Source organism: Narcine bancroftii, chromosome 12 (genome assembly GCF_036971445.1).
Source record: "Narcine bancroftii isolate sNarBan1 chromosome 12, sNarBan1.hap1, whole genome shotgun sequence".
Taxonomy (NCBI): Eukaryota; Metazoa; Chordata; class Chondrichthyes; order Torpediniformes; family Narcinidae; genus Narcine; species Narcine bancroftii.
Window position 1 is genome coordinate 14931375 of NC_091480.1, and position 14255 is coordinate 14945629.

Consider the following 14255-nt stretch of genomic DNA (forward strand, 5'->3'; position numbering starts at 1 on the left):
CCGGGGGAGGGAGGACTGGGGAAACCTGCCCGGCGACGGGACCCCCTATCCTCCTGTTCTCAAATGGGGGAGCAGATCGCGTCGGTGCATATTGAAAGGAAACTCATCCAGAACATTTTAGGTATAACTGGAACAAGGAACTTTTGAAAGGAGTAGCAATTTTGAAACATTTATTCAAGACGTGGAATGGAATTCATATACAAAGTGGAATTAAGGGCGACCAAATAGCCCACTTTATGTTAAAGCAGAATCCACTTACTCCTTTGACTTTAACTAATCCTTCCTTTGATAAAGGGATAAAAAGAATAAAAGGTTGTTTGTTCAAATCTTTTTTTTTCTTGACTTTTGAACAAATGAAAGAGGAATACAATATACCAAATAAAACTTGATTTTCACACGATCAGCTTAAATCATATTGAAAAAAGAAATTAGGCGTGCATTTTACACTTCTGGAACAGAGCCCATTTGAGTATTTAATAATTCATACATTTCTTGAGAAATGTATTACTAATATGTATATACAATGTAGACAACAATGCAGAAAAAGGAGTCAAAAAAAGGAAAAAAGATTTAAATATGCAAATTCATTTGTGCCAGGAGAGTTTAACGAATACAATTAAACTTAGATATCAAATGCTACAATATAATTTTTTACACCAATTCTACTACACTCCATATTAATTACATGGACTTAATTCAAATTGTTCTGACAAATGTTTCAGATGTAACAAAGAAAGAGGAGGAACCTCTTTAGTTCCCGGCCTCGGGAACTAAATCTAGGGGTATCCAGTTTGGTCTGGTGAAAAAAATGGAAATATTTTGGGAAGACTTGAATATATTATCGGGACAAATTATGAAGATATAGATTCCAGAATATTTTTGCTTGGTGATTTATCGATACTAAACTGAAGTTAGACAAATATCAACGAAAATGTTTGAGTGTAGCAATAGCGGTGGCACGGAAATGTATGGTAGGAACCTGGAAGTCAGATAATTTTATAAGATGGCATATGGACAATTGTATACCATTGGGAAAGATTATTTATAATTTAAGGAATCAACCTGAGAATTTTTATAGATTTGGAAACCATATGGTGAGAGTCCACCCACATCATCCATAACACCCGCTCCTCCTAATTTATATGTACAGGTTAGAATAATATGTTAGGAATATATTAATGTTAGTGAATGATAAATAAATTCAGGAGGTTTATTTTCTTTTGGGGGAAGGGGATACAAAGAAAACATTTATATATCATTTTGTATCTTTTTCATTACATTGTATTGTTATAGCAAAGAGAATTTGTATGTATGTATCGATGCAAATGAAAACTAAAATTTTGAAAATAAAATGCATAACCAACGTTTCGGGCTTGATTCATTCCTTGATGAAGGGCTCGCCTGAAACGTTGGTTTTGCACCTTTATCTTGGCTGTATAAAGTGCACTGTTTGACCTGCTGAGTTTCTCCAGCGTTGTTGTTTCACATCGATTGTGTCCAGTCAAATCAGAGCTGGTAGATTTGAATCTACACAGCATGACCTTTCTTTAAACAGTGGTTTTCAAACTTTCCCCCCTTTTCACTTACAAAACCACCTTAAGCAATCCCTCACTAATCCCTAATAGGGAATTGGGGGGGGGTGTGAAAACCACTGGTTTAGACCATTGCTAAGAACTGCAACTTTAAAAATGTTATTTTGATTTCACGTGGCGAAAAGAATAGCAATTGTGACCACGCCTAAAATTGGTGCAACGATTCCCCGAGTAGTATTGTTAGGATTCTGAGAACCATCCATCGGCTTTCCGGGAAACTGAAAGCAAGTTTGAGAGCGGCGGAATGTTGCCCCGTGCGTCTGAGCAAGTCGGCTTGTTCTCAGCATCCGGTCCTTTTAACCTCCGATGTTGTGCGAAACGAATTATATGGTTATTGAACCGGTGGAAATTGATGATTGGCCCGAGGGACGGAATGATCGTTTCCCCTAGACTCCAGCATCGAACATGTTTTAATGCGCATTTTCATGCAGCTCCTTGATAAAAATCACAGGTCAGAGGAGAAACAGTTGACTTTTTTTAGACCCCTCTGTCGGAACGAGCGCGGACAGGAAACAAGTTGGCTTGAAATGGACAGAGGCGGAAAAATACAAGATTGCCATGTGACGACGATGTAAAGTATCAATTTTAGGAACGTGTGTGTATTAGAATGGAACATTTCTACTCCTTGTGATAGGAGCTCCTCCTTACCTCCATGAACACAGCCTGACCTGCCGGATTCATCCCACCACCCTGTTGCATTCTGCAGTTTTGTGTTCCTTTATTCCACTCTATGGAAACCCTCATTTAATACCTTGGCTCATTTTCTCTCTCAACAGTTCATACCCACAGCAAGTCTTGCCTCACTTTCTCCATCGCCCCCTCTTTCTTTCACTCTCCAACTTGTGATGGTGCCTTTCCACCCTTGCTGCCTGACCCACTATTAGTAACTGCAGCATTAGATATAAACCCATGACCATGACATCATGCACGGCAAAGTAAATAATCCGAGGTTTCACGAATAGAAAGTTATTTCCTGCTTTTCAACAATCTGAATAACTCTGGCTTTTTTCTAGCCCAAGATGCCCATTGTTCTGGCTAATACTCAGCCACTCGATACATGAGAACTTGACTTTTTTGAATTTTAACAAAATTACTCATCATAATTACTTAATTAGCTGCAATTAGTTGTTCTAAGGCAGGAAAGACTTGAATAGACAACAGCAATCAGCATTTAAATCGTCCTTTCAACCTACACCAACCATCAACTACCCATTTATACTAATTCTACATAAACCATCACCTACGGCTCCTAGCACCAGCGTTGTCTCCGCTCCATCCTAAACATTCATTGGAGCGACTTCATCACCAACATCGAAGTACTCAAGCTGGCAGAGGCCGACAGCATCGAATCCACGCTGCTGAAGATCCAACTGCGCTGGGTGGGTCACGTCTCCAGAATGGAGGACCATCGCCTTCCCAAGATCGTGTTATATGGCGAGCTCTCCACTGGCCACCAAGACAGAGGTGCACCAAAGAAGAGGTACAAGGACTGCCTAAAGAAATCTCTTGGTGCCTGCCACATTGACCACCACCAGTGGGCTGATATCGCCTCAAACTGTGCATCATGGAGCCTCACAGTTCGGCGGGCAGCAACCTCCTTTGAAGCCCACCACACTGACAAAACACAAAGGAGGAAAAACCCAACACCCAACCCCAACCAACCAATTTTCCCTTGCAACCGCTGGAACCATGTCTGCCTGTCCTGCATCGGACTTGTCAGCCATAAACGAGCCTGCAGCTGACGTGGACATTACCCCTCCATAAATCTTCGTCCGCGAAGCCAAGCCAAAGAACATAAATTCCATTTAAAAAAAATTGTTTTCCATGTTCTGATGAACTTCCTTCAGATTCTCCCGTTAAGAGCCCAGAGAACCCCAAAACCCAGCAGCAATAGATATTCACCAAGACAAATGGTTACTTAAACAAAAGTAGCTTTAATTATCTTTAAACATGAAAACAGGATCAAATTTTAACATATTACTATTAGCTTTACCCCCTTCTAATTCTAATCATGCATGTAACGTGTGTGTAAGTTCAGAAAGGTTCTTTGATTCACAGTCCAATCTCAGTTCTCCACTCCTCCAAGTTCACTGGTTGCAGGCAATTCTTGTACTGTGCACAGGATTTAACGTTTATGAATCTTCACCAGGCTTTGATGCTTGAAAGGTAAATGGTTACCTCTCAGGAAGGTTCTTGTTGGTTTTCAGAGAGATTTGTTGTTCCTGGATACAAACTGATCCCTTTTAATCAGCCACGCCGGTGTCTTGCTGAAGAAACTTGCCCCATCAGGGTTTTCCAGATGATGACCTCTTTCTTTCAGGTCACCACAGAGTTCCTTTTTGTTTCTCTTATTTCAAGTGAAACATTAGGCAGCCAGCCCTCTCCTCTTGTATGGACCACAAGAGTGTTGACCAGGCTGAACTAAGCACTCACAACCCATCTTCCAAATGGGGTTTTTCCACAAGCTTGCCAGCTTCTCCTGTTCCAGTTCCAGCTGTTGCTGCTGAACTCTAACACTGCAGAACTGAATTAATTCTCTCTCTATCTCAGAGAAAAGCCTGTTTTACTCTCTCTGCTTGCAAAACCACATGACCCTCTTAGAACAGCAACCTCCACTCAGACAGACTGCAGCTGTGAATCTAATCATCTGTTGCTTTTCAAAACAACAACCCATTAATGAAGTCTCTTGGGCACTCCCCAAAGCTTTTGCAAAGGTATTTGGAGCTGACCTGTCCAGCTTGAGCAGAGCTCCAGGATTGTAAATGAGATCTGTTTTGAAATGTTTGAATGTGACCTACACTTAAAAAAACCTGCCACAATTTATCTCCCAAAATCATATCTATTACAATATAAAACACAAAATATTCTATCACACTCCTACACACTAATGATGAATAGCAGCATCCACTTAACCCAGAAACCTGCATACCTTTGGAGTGTGGGAGAAGCCAGAGCACCTGGATGAAACCCATGCAGACATAATAAAACCCTGCAAACACTCGATAGACAATACCTGAGGCCAGTGTTGAAGCTGGGTCTCTGGTGCTGTGTAGCAGTGACCCGAGTAGCAGGGCCATTCTCCTGCACAGTTTAAGTTGTCAATTGTGAAACATTTTTATTCTTTTTAAACCCAATGTCTGGATGTTTGCATAATATGCATTTATTCTGGAGCTCTTGAATGTAAAGTATGTGGTGGGGGAGGGGGGTGGAATATGAATATTGTTCAGATAAAATACCTCTCTACACAAAAGAGGCAGGCAAGTGAGGCAGGAGATGGATATGTTGTAATTAGGGAAGAGAAATAATTTGTACAAAAATTAAGAGATGGGAAATATTAAGGGATCATTAATATTAAGGGAAAAATGAAATGCACGGACATCATAGCAGTTAGCGCAACACTGTTACAGCGCCAGCGGCCCAGGTTCGAATCCGATGCTCTCTGTAAGGGGTTTGTATATTATTCTGTGTCTGCATGGGTTTCCTCCAGTTGCTTTGGTTTCTTCCCATCTTTCAAAATGCATGGGGGTTATAGGTTAATGGGGTACATTTGGGCGGCATGGACACATGGGCTGGATGTGCCTGTTGCAGTGTTATGTCTAAATTTTAAAAAAATTAAATTATGCTCCTGGATGATGAGGAGAGGGGGGAAAAAAAGATGGGGAGAAATAATGAAGGCAATATCTATAATTTTCCAGTCAAATCCAGCTACAAGTGCCCGAGGACCAGATGTTTGATGATGTGGGGGTATCTGAATGAAGGAGGTTTAGCGAAAGAGACTAAATCACAGCTACTGGGTTGGAGACTTCCATATCAATTGCTTTAAATGGAAGGAGAGTTTCTGCTTTCCATACCCGATCAGGCAGTGAGTTTAAAAACTCCCCAGGCATGTGTCAGGAAAGTAAAAACAGAAATGTTGGAGGATCTATGGTCTCGCAGCATCCACAGGAGGTAAAGATATATTACTGATGTCTTGGGCCTGAGTCCTTCTTCAAGGTATAAGCAAAAAGCAGGCAGGTGTGTAAATTAAAGACGAGAGAGAAAGTGGGAAAAATTGGAGGGGGAAGAGTCCAGACCACAGACAAAAAGTGTTAATTCGATAAGAGGAAAGGTGAGAATTTATTTTAGTTGGGTGAAAGGAGACAGAGAGAAAGGAGGGGGGGGAAGAGAGAGGGAGAGAGACAGACAGACAGACAGAATGAGAGGAAAGGAGGCTGGGGAAGAAGATAGGGGGGGGTTTAACGGATACCGGACAAGTTGATGTTAACACTTATCAGGTTGGAGGGTGCCCAGATGGAAGATGAGGTGTTGTTCCTCCATTTTGAAAGTGGTCTCAGTCTGGTAGTACATGAGACCATGGAAAGACATGTCAGTAAGGGAATGGGACAGAGAATTGAAATGGATGATCACTAGGAGATCGACGCTATTGTGATGGACAGAGACAAGATGCTCAAAGAAGCAATCTACCAGTTTGGGCCTCATCTCTCCGATATAGAGGAGACCACAACTGGAGTACCAGATTCAGAAGGTGACTTTTGCAGATTCACAAGTGAAATGTTGCCTCACTTGGAAGGACTGTTTTGGGACCCAAATAGTGGCAAGGGAGGGGGCATGGAAGGCGTAGAGAAAAATGTGCCAATTGCCAGCAAATAGGTCTAGTTCATATTGGCAACTTGGTTGGCATGGACGAGTTAGGCCGAAGAGCCTGTTTCTGAGCTTCATAGCCATGACCATGACTGTTACTCCCCACCTCACCCCAAGTTCCTGCCAATACCTTTTGAGTTAATCTTCTCAGAAAATGTCCTTCCTCTTCATTCTAGCCAGTCCTTAATTAAATTTCCTTTCACTTTTCAGTATTCTAAAGTAAATAACCACAATTCAACCACTTTTAAAAAATTTAACTTTAAAATTTAAATTCAGACATACAGCATGGTAACAGGCCATTTCGGCCCACGAATCAGTGCCGTCCAATTTACCCCACCCCCCGATATGTTTTGAACGGTGGGAGGAAACCAGGTCCCCTGGAGAAAACCCACACAGACACGGGGAAAATGTACAAACACCTTACAGACAGTGCAGAATTCGAACTCAGGTCCGGTCCCGGTCGCTGGTGCTGTAAAGGCATGGCGCTAATCACTATGCCAACGGTAAATATTAATTTCTTAATATTTAAACCTCCCTGGGCCTTGAGAATTTTGTAATTTTCTCCCTTGGGTCAATTGCATTCTTCTTTAAATGTGGTGACTACAAGTGTGTTTTAGCTGAGACCCAACCAATGCTTTATACTTCCTCACCATGACTTCACCGGTCTAATGTGCTGTGTCTCAGACATTAAATGAGTGTTCCATTTGTACCTGACCATCTTACCCAGCTGCCCCACTATGTAAAGCGGATTTGTTGACATCCACACCAAGATCTATTTGCTCTCTTCCATTTTTGTGTATTTAAAACACCATTGGTTTTTTTTAAAAAAGGAAGTAAGGAATAGACATTAACAATGGCCAGTCAACATTTTGAAAGAAAAAAAATAAACAAAAGCTCTCAGCATAGATTTAATTCAGGACAAATTGATTAAAATTTCCAGAGGAGATAACAAGGGTCATTGAAGGTAATACATCTGGCATATAAGAACACAATGCTGGAGAAACAGGTCAACCAGTGTACTTTAGATCATAAAGATATTTAACCAACATTTTGGGCTTGAGCCCTTCCTCAAGGTGTGAGCAAAATGTTGGCGGGCACCCGAACAAAATGGTGGAGGAGAGGGCAGGGGGAGGAGCACAGGCCCACAGGCAAGAGGTAATAGATGGGTAAGGGAGGAAACACTAGCAAGCAGAGGGAGGGGGGAATTGGAGAACTGGAGGAAAGAAGACTGAGGGAAAGGGAAGAGAGGGAACAGGGAGTGGGCGATCAGAAACCGGAGAAGTCTATGTTAATGCCATCTGACTGGAAAGTGTGCAGATGGAATATTAGGTGTTGCTCTTCTAATTTATGGGTTGCCTTTGTTTGACAGTACATGAGGCCACGGACAGACACGTCAGCATGGGAGTGGGGTGCAGAATTAAAATGGTTGGCCACTGGGAGATCCCTGTCATTGATGCAGACAGATCGAAGGTGCTCGGCGAAGCGATCTCCCAGCCTGCGTCTAGTCTTTCCGATGTAGAGAATGCCACAACAGGAGCACTGGATGCAGTAAATGACTCCTGCAGATTCACAAATGTTGCTTCATTTGGAAGGACTTTTTGGGATCTTGAATGGCGGGAGGGTATTGGTGTGTGGATGCAAGTGTCGCTCTTCCTGGGGCCACAGGGGAAGGTGCCAAGGGGGCAATCGGTGGGAAGGGATAAGTGGATGAGGGAGTCATGGCAGGAGCGGTCCCGACAGAAGGTGAAGAGGGGAGGAGCATGGAAGATGTTCTGGTGGTGTTGATACCATCATTGGACACTTCATATGATATTCTGATCATAAAGTAGAACCTCAAAGGTTAGGATTCAATTCGGAAGGCCCAGATGTGCATTCATCAGAAAGTCATTGATTATTCAGAGAAAGCAAATGAAGATTTATTAAATGAAGCACATGTCTAACTTTCATGATTGGCTCGCTTGATGGGGTAACAAGGAGGGTCAATGAGCTTAATGTTGCCTACCGAATTTAGTGATGACTTTGAAAAGATGCCTGTTTTCCCCAGGAGAGCCAAGCTGAAATGGGGCAAGTTCAGAAGAGTCAAAGCAGAGGTAAATTGGATTCAAAATGGCCTCAGCAGCAGGCAAGAGAGGATAATGGCTGAGATATGTTTTTGTGAATGTAACGCTTTTTGTGAGGGCAGTACTCAGACCCTTGCTTCCTTTAATTTATTTTAATAACTCAAACTTAAATGTCATGTACGAGGTCAAGGGGTTCACAGATGATACAACAATTATAGTTGACAGGGAAGTAAAAGCCTTTGTGAAAAACGAAAGTCTGCAGACACTGATTGTAATAACAATGTAGAAATGCTGGAGGAGCTCAGCCCATGTCGCAGCGTCCATGGGAGTTAAAGATGTATTACCAACGTTTCAGGTCCTTCCTCGAGATATGTATTACCTCGATCGAGCTCGGGCCAGAAACATCATCTTCATCTCCTATAGATACTGCGAGATCGGCCGAGTTCCTCCAGCATTTCTGAGTTTTCGCATCAAAAGTCTTTGACCAAGTGAACACTGAGGTTTGCACAGTTGGGAAGAGAAGTAGGAAATGGAATTGTCCCCAGAAGGGGACAGGGAAGTGAAAAATCGAGAGGGCAAAGGTGCACAGGAACTGAAGGCCTCCAAGAATATAATCCACAGATACCAAAAGTACAAGGGCTGGATGTAACTGGTGCAGCTGTTGTACCAGATTCCCATCAGGAAACAGCAGTTATTTTTAATTTAAAGTCTGTATTTTATTTTTCTGTTGATGTTAACATTATTATTTATGGTTAATCTTGTTACCTGTTGGTTTTCTAATGATTTTTTTAAAAATTTTGTCAATCTAAATTGTGACAGACTGCAGCACCTCTGTGAGCTGCCTGGATTACATGCAAAACCATGTTTTTCCACAGTACGTTGGTGTCGAGCGCGTCGAAAGAACCAAAGACTTGTTGATCCAAACCAAGGCTTTTATTAACTAAAAGACTGGAGCATATCACAAGTAGGTCGAGCAGTCCAGAATGACCTGGTCTGGCTAGGAGCAACCCTTTAAGATCTGCCACTAGGTGTCGCTACACTCTCAGCCAATCTCAGTCATCCTACACTACCATCGGTACATAGACACATTGGTGATAGAATCTGTACCATCACAATTGGTACATGTAGCAATAATCAATTCAAGAATCCTTTTGGACACATTGCTTTGTTATCTGAGGCATAAAATGCAAGGGTAGGACCAAGAATTGTATTCGGATTCAGATTTCAGATTAATTGTCAGAGTACACGCGTGACATCACACACACCCCTGAGATGCTTTTTTTCCTGCAGGTGCAGTAGAATTACCACTTAAATTTAAATTTAGACACACAGCATGGTAACAAGCCATTTCAGCCCACGAGTCCGCGCCGCCCAATTTACACCTGTTATGAATGGTAAGAGGAAACCAGAGTCCCCGGGGAAAACCCACACAGACACGGGGAGAACATACAAACTCCTTACAAACAGCACAGGATTTGATCCCCAGTCCCAATCGCTGGCATTGTAAAGGCATTTTGTTAAGCGCTACGCCAACCGTGCCACTCATTATTGCCAGTGCAAAAGAAAACTAACTTAACGTAACAAATAAAGAAATGTAAACAAACTGTGTTCAATCATGAGTGAGAAAAAAAAATCAATGAAGTATAAAAGTAAGAGTCCTTAAATGAGTCCCTGATTGAGTTTGTTGTTGAGGAGTCTGATGGTGGAGGGGAGCAGCTGTTCCTGAACCTGGTGGTGCGAGTCTTGTGGCACCTAGACCTCTTTCCTGATGGCAGCAACGAGAACAGAGTGTGTGCTGTGATTTTGATCCTTGATGATTGCTGCTCCCCTCTGAGGGCAGCAGTAGATGTTTTTGATGATGGGAAGGGTTTTACTGTGATGTCCTGGTCTGTGTCCACTACCTTTTGGAGGGCTTTCCACTCAGAACTATTGGTGTCCCCATACTAGACTGCGATAGAGCCAGTCAGCACACTTTCCACCAGTACTTGTTAGATCACAGTTTGGATATTGTTTACAGACAAGATTTCACATGGGGGGTTAGTCAGGAAGGTTCAGATGCAAGGTATTCATGGTGAGGTAGTGAAATGGATTTGACAATGGCTGGATGGGAGAAGTGAGAGAATAATGGTGGATGATTGATTCTCACACTGGAGATGAATGGTGTACCTCCGGGATTGTTGCTGGGACCATTGTTGTTTGTCATCTATATCAATGATCTGGATAATAATGTGGTAAATTGGATCAGAAAGTCTGTAGGTGATAAAGAATGGACAGCAAAGAAGGTTTTCGAAGCTTGCAGAGGGATGTGAACCAGCTGGAAAAATGGGCTGAAAAATGGCAGATGGAATTTAATGCAGACAAGTGTGAGGTGTTGTATTTTGGAAGGACAATACAAGAAAGGACATACACGATAAATGGTGGGGCACTGGGGAGTGCGGTAGAACAGAGGGATCTGGGAATACAGATACATAATTCCAGCGTTGGCGCCAGAACAAATGTTAGAATGTCACAATGCAAAGCTCATAAACTCGGGGGCGGGAGGTGGTGCTGTTACCATCATCCACCCCTCTCCCATGGAGGTGCCGAGAGTGCTGCTTTTATGCCGTTAAGCATCATTAACCGCCAGCGACATGTGATGCATGCTAGTCATGCGGCCTGGGGAGGATGGAGAGTCACTAGCGTGCGTCAAGCTAGAAGCTAGTGGCGCTTGATGCATATTAGTGATGCAGGCGAGGGCAGGTCTGACGGCCAGCGATGGCTGTGACCGTATGGGGAGCAATGCCCATGGATGCCCCCCTTGGCGTCAACTCTGCACAATTCCCTGAAGGTGGCATCACAGGTGGATAGGGTGATAAAGAAAGGTTTTGGTATATTGGCCATCATAAATCAAAGTATTGAGTATAGGGGACAGGATGCTATGGTAAAGTTGTACAAAACATTGGTGAGGCCAAATTTGGAGTATTGTGTGCAGTTTTGGTCACCGAACTACAGGACAGATATCGATAAGACAGAAAGAGTGCAGAGAAGATTTACTCGGATGTTGCCTGGACTTCAGGAACTGAGATACAGGGAAAGGTTAAACAGGTTAGGATTTTGTTCCCTGGAGCCTAGAAGCATGAGAGGAGATTTGATAGAGGTATTTAAAATTATGAGGGGGATAGACAGTAACTGTAGGAAGGCTTTTTCTACTGAGGGTCGGCGAGATACAAACCAGAGGACATGGGTTAAGGGTGAGAGGAAATGTTTAGGGGGAAACGTGAGGGGGAACTTCATGACACAGAGAGTGGTGGGAGTGTGGAGCGATCTGCCGGCTGAAGTGGTGAATGCAGGCTCAATTTTAACATTTAAGAAGAATCTGGATGGATGGGAAGGGTATGGAGGGTTATGGACTGGGTGCAAGTCAGTGGGTCTAGAAAATAAATGTTTTGGTACAGATTAGAAGGGCCAAAGGGGCCCGTTTCTGTGCTGTAAAGTTCTATGGTTCTATGTGGCCATCAGATTAGAGGAAAGGTCTGAGTGCTCTGGAAAAGGTGCAGAGAACATTTACCAGGATGACCGATTTTAGTCTGAGGCAAAACTAAATAGGCTGGATTGTTTTTTGTTGCAACAGAAGAGGCTGAAGGGAAATTCAGTTGAGCTGTGTAAAATTCTGATGAGCCTGGATAAAATATTTGATTACTTAAGGGATTAATAGCAGGAGGCACAGAATTAAGGTAATTAGTGGGAGCTTGTGTGGGAAGGGAAACAAGTTTGATGGGTTCAAAGAGCAACGAGTCTGAACACAGGTTGAATTCAGAAATAATCTTTATTCAAACACATGTAAGGGGATCATATCAGAGATAACACTCACAACACAGTCACATCAGACTTAATTCTACCAATACTAGCAACTGTTTATACAGACTTATCTCAACCAAGGACTATAATACGCAACCCACCATTCTTTGTCTAACATGGGCACGGCTCAGATGCTATCTACAACTAGAACAGTATACAATACTCCCAGTCCCTATGTAGTACACACTTTACCAACAACTTCTCCAGCATTGTCCACAGCAGGGTTCGCCTCAGGGCCAAAGAGCAAGAGAGAAAGAGCTACTACATGTGGTGGACTTTATAGTACAGTAAGCTGGAGGGTCTGTCCCAGGTGATCACTAGGTGATTAAAATGGCCAATGGTCAGGTGTGCACCAATGGGTGGGCGGGGTCCAACCTTCATTGTCAGGTGATATGACTTCTAACTAGGTTCCAGTCAGTGAGGTCATGTGACCCTCCACAACCCACACTCCCACCAGGTTCCAGATGGAGATGTCACCTGACTTTCAATCTACACTAGAAGAGGGAAGGACAATTCTTTACACAGTCGGGGTCGGGAGCGAGGAGGGGGGGGGGGTGCAGGGACTGGAAGACATTTGTTGAAAGAGTGGAGAGGCAGACTTGCCAACCACATTTAAAAAAAAAATCTCCAATGTGTATCGAAGAGCTGTGACCCACAGGGCTACAGTCCATTTGTGAAAAGGATGGATTTGATTGAGTAAACAAGAAATCTATAGATGATATTAGACTGAGTACTTCTTTTACAAGCAGCATGGATGCGATGGGTCAAATGGCCTCTTTCATGGGACTTATCTGATACTTCTTGGTGTCTTGACCAATGTTCTCGATTCGATTAATATCAACAAAACTGCTGAGCAGCAGGGAATATTGTCCTCAGAACATTGTTTTGTACAAATGGCTGCAATAGGGCGGCAAGGTAAGCGTAGCAGTTAGTGCAGCTCTGTTACAGCGCCAGTGACCAGGGTTAAAATCGATGCTGTCTGTAAGGAGTTTGTACGTTCTCCCCGTGTCTGCATGAGTTTTCTCTGGGTGCTCCGGTTTCCTCCCACTGTTCAAAAATGTACTGGGGTGTAGGTCAATTCAGGAGCACAGGCTGAAAGGGCCTGTTACCATGTTGTATGTTGAAATTAAATTAAAATTAAATTTGTTGTAAATTGAGGAATACCACACTTCCAAAAAGTAATTAATTGGTCACAGTGCTGTTGGATAGGATGAAGAAAAGTTGTTTAGCGTGCAGTAGCTTAATTATTCAGTGTTGGCATATAGAGAAGAAAACCCGTTACCCCGACTAAGTCTGACCTGTATTTGATTTCAGACCAAGAACAATGGTTGACTCTTTCAATATGTTTACCTGTTGTCTGCTCCCAAGCTTTTTTCTTTCTCTACACTTACGCAGGCAGTTCCCAGGTTACGAACGAGATCAGATCCTAAGTCAGTTTTTAAGTCAGATTTGTAGGTAAGTCAGTACATACGATTCTTATTTACCATCAGTTAGTCAAATGTTTGTCTTAGTATATAGTACATATTTTACCTTTTTATGCATATAAAACTACTGGAGTCGATTTCTTGCAGTAGGCATCAAGGGAGGTTTGTACAGAGCTTTTCTTTTTCTTGTCATAAATGGCTTTGTAGCAGCTGAGGCCCTCGGTAACTGTACGGTAAACTTTGGTAAACCTCTCTGTATTAGGATCTTGTTCCTCTAACTTTGCCATCCCTGCTTCAATGAGACGAAAGGCTTCAGCTAACTCTTTCATTGAAAACTTTTTCAGTTCTGGAGTGTTTAGGTCTGAGTCTTCCTCAAGTGCTGTCATCTGATGCTCTATTTCCATAAGGTTTTCATTGGTTAGTGCTTCAGCATGGGAGTTGAGTAACTCTACGACATCGTTTTCACTGATGTCTAACTGCAATTGATTACCAAAATCAATCACAGCTTGCCTGGCTTCAGCAATGTTGTCATCTGTGAACCTCTAAAAAGCATGGACGAATTGGGGGCACAATTTGATCCACGCTCCATTCATATTTGACTGCTTCACTTCATCCCACGAATCAGCAATATTTTTGATGGCATCATAGGTGTTATAATTTCTCCAGAACTCCCTTAAGCTCATCACTTCATCTTGGGTAGC

General features: G+C 42.7%; 1 protein-coding gene across 4 annotated transcripts in view; it reads left to right on the top strand.

Annotated features, from left to right (window-relative positions):
- The window catches only part of ciita (class II, major histocompatibility complex, transactivator), a 79787-nt gene that overhangs the window by 17774 nt on the left and 47758 nt on the right, over positions 1-14255 (top strand). Inside the window, exon 1 of one of the 4 annotated variants that reach the window (XM_069906961.1) lies at positions 6666-6736. The exons of the other annotated variants lie outside the window; for them this stretch is intronic. The gene's annotated coding sequence lies outside the window, so the exon portion shown is untranslated. Of the gene's footprint in view, positions 1-6665; positions 6737-14255 lie in introns of those variants that run through there. 4 annotated transcript variants of the gene reach the window in all.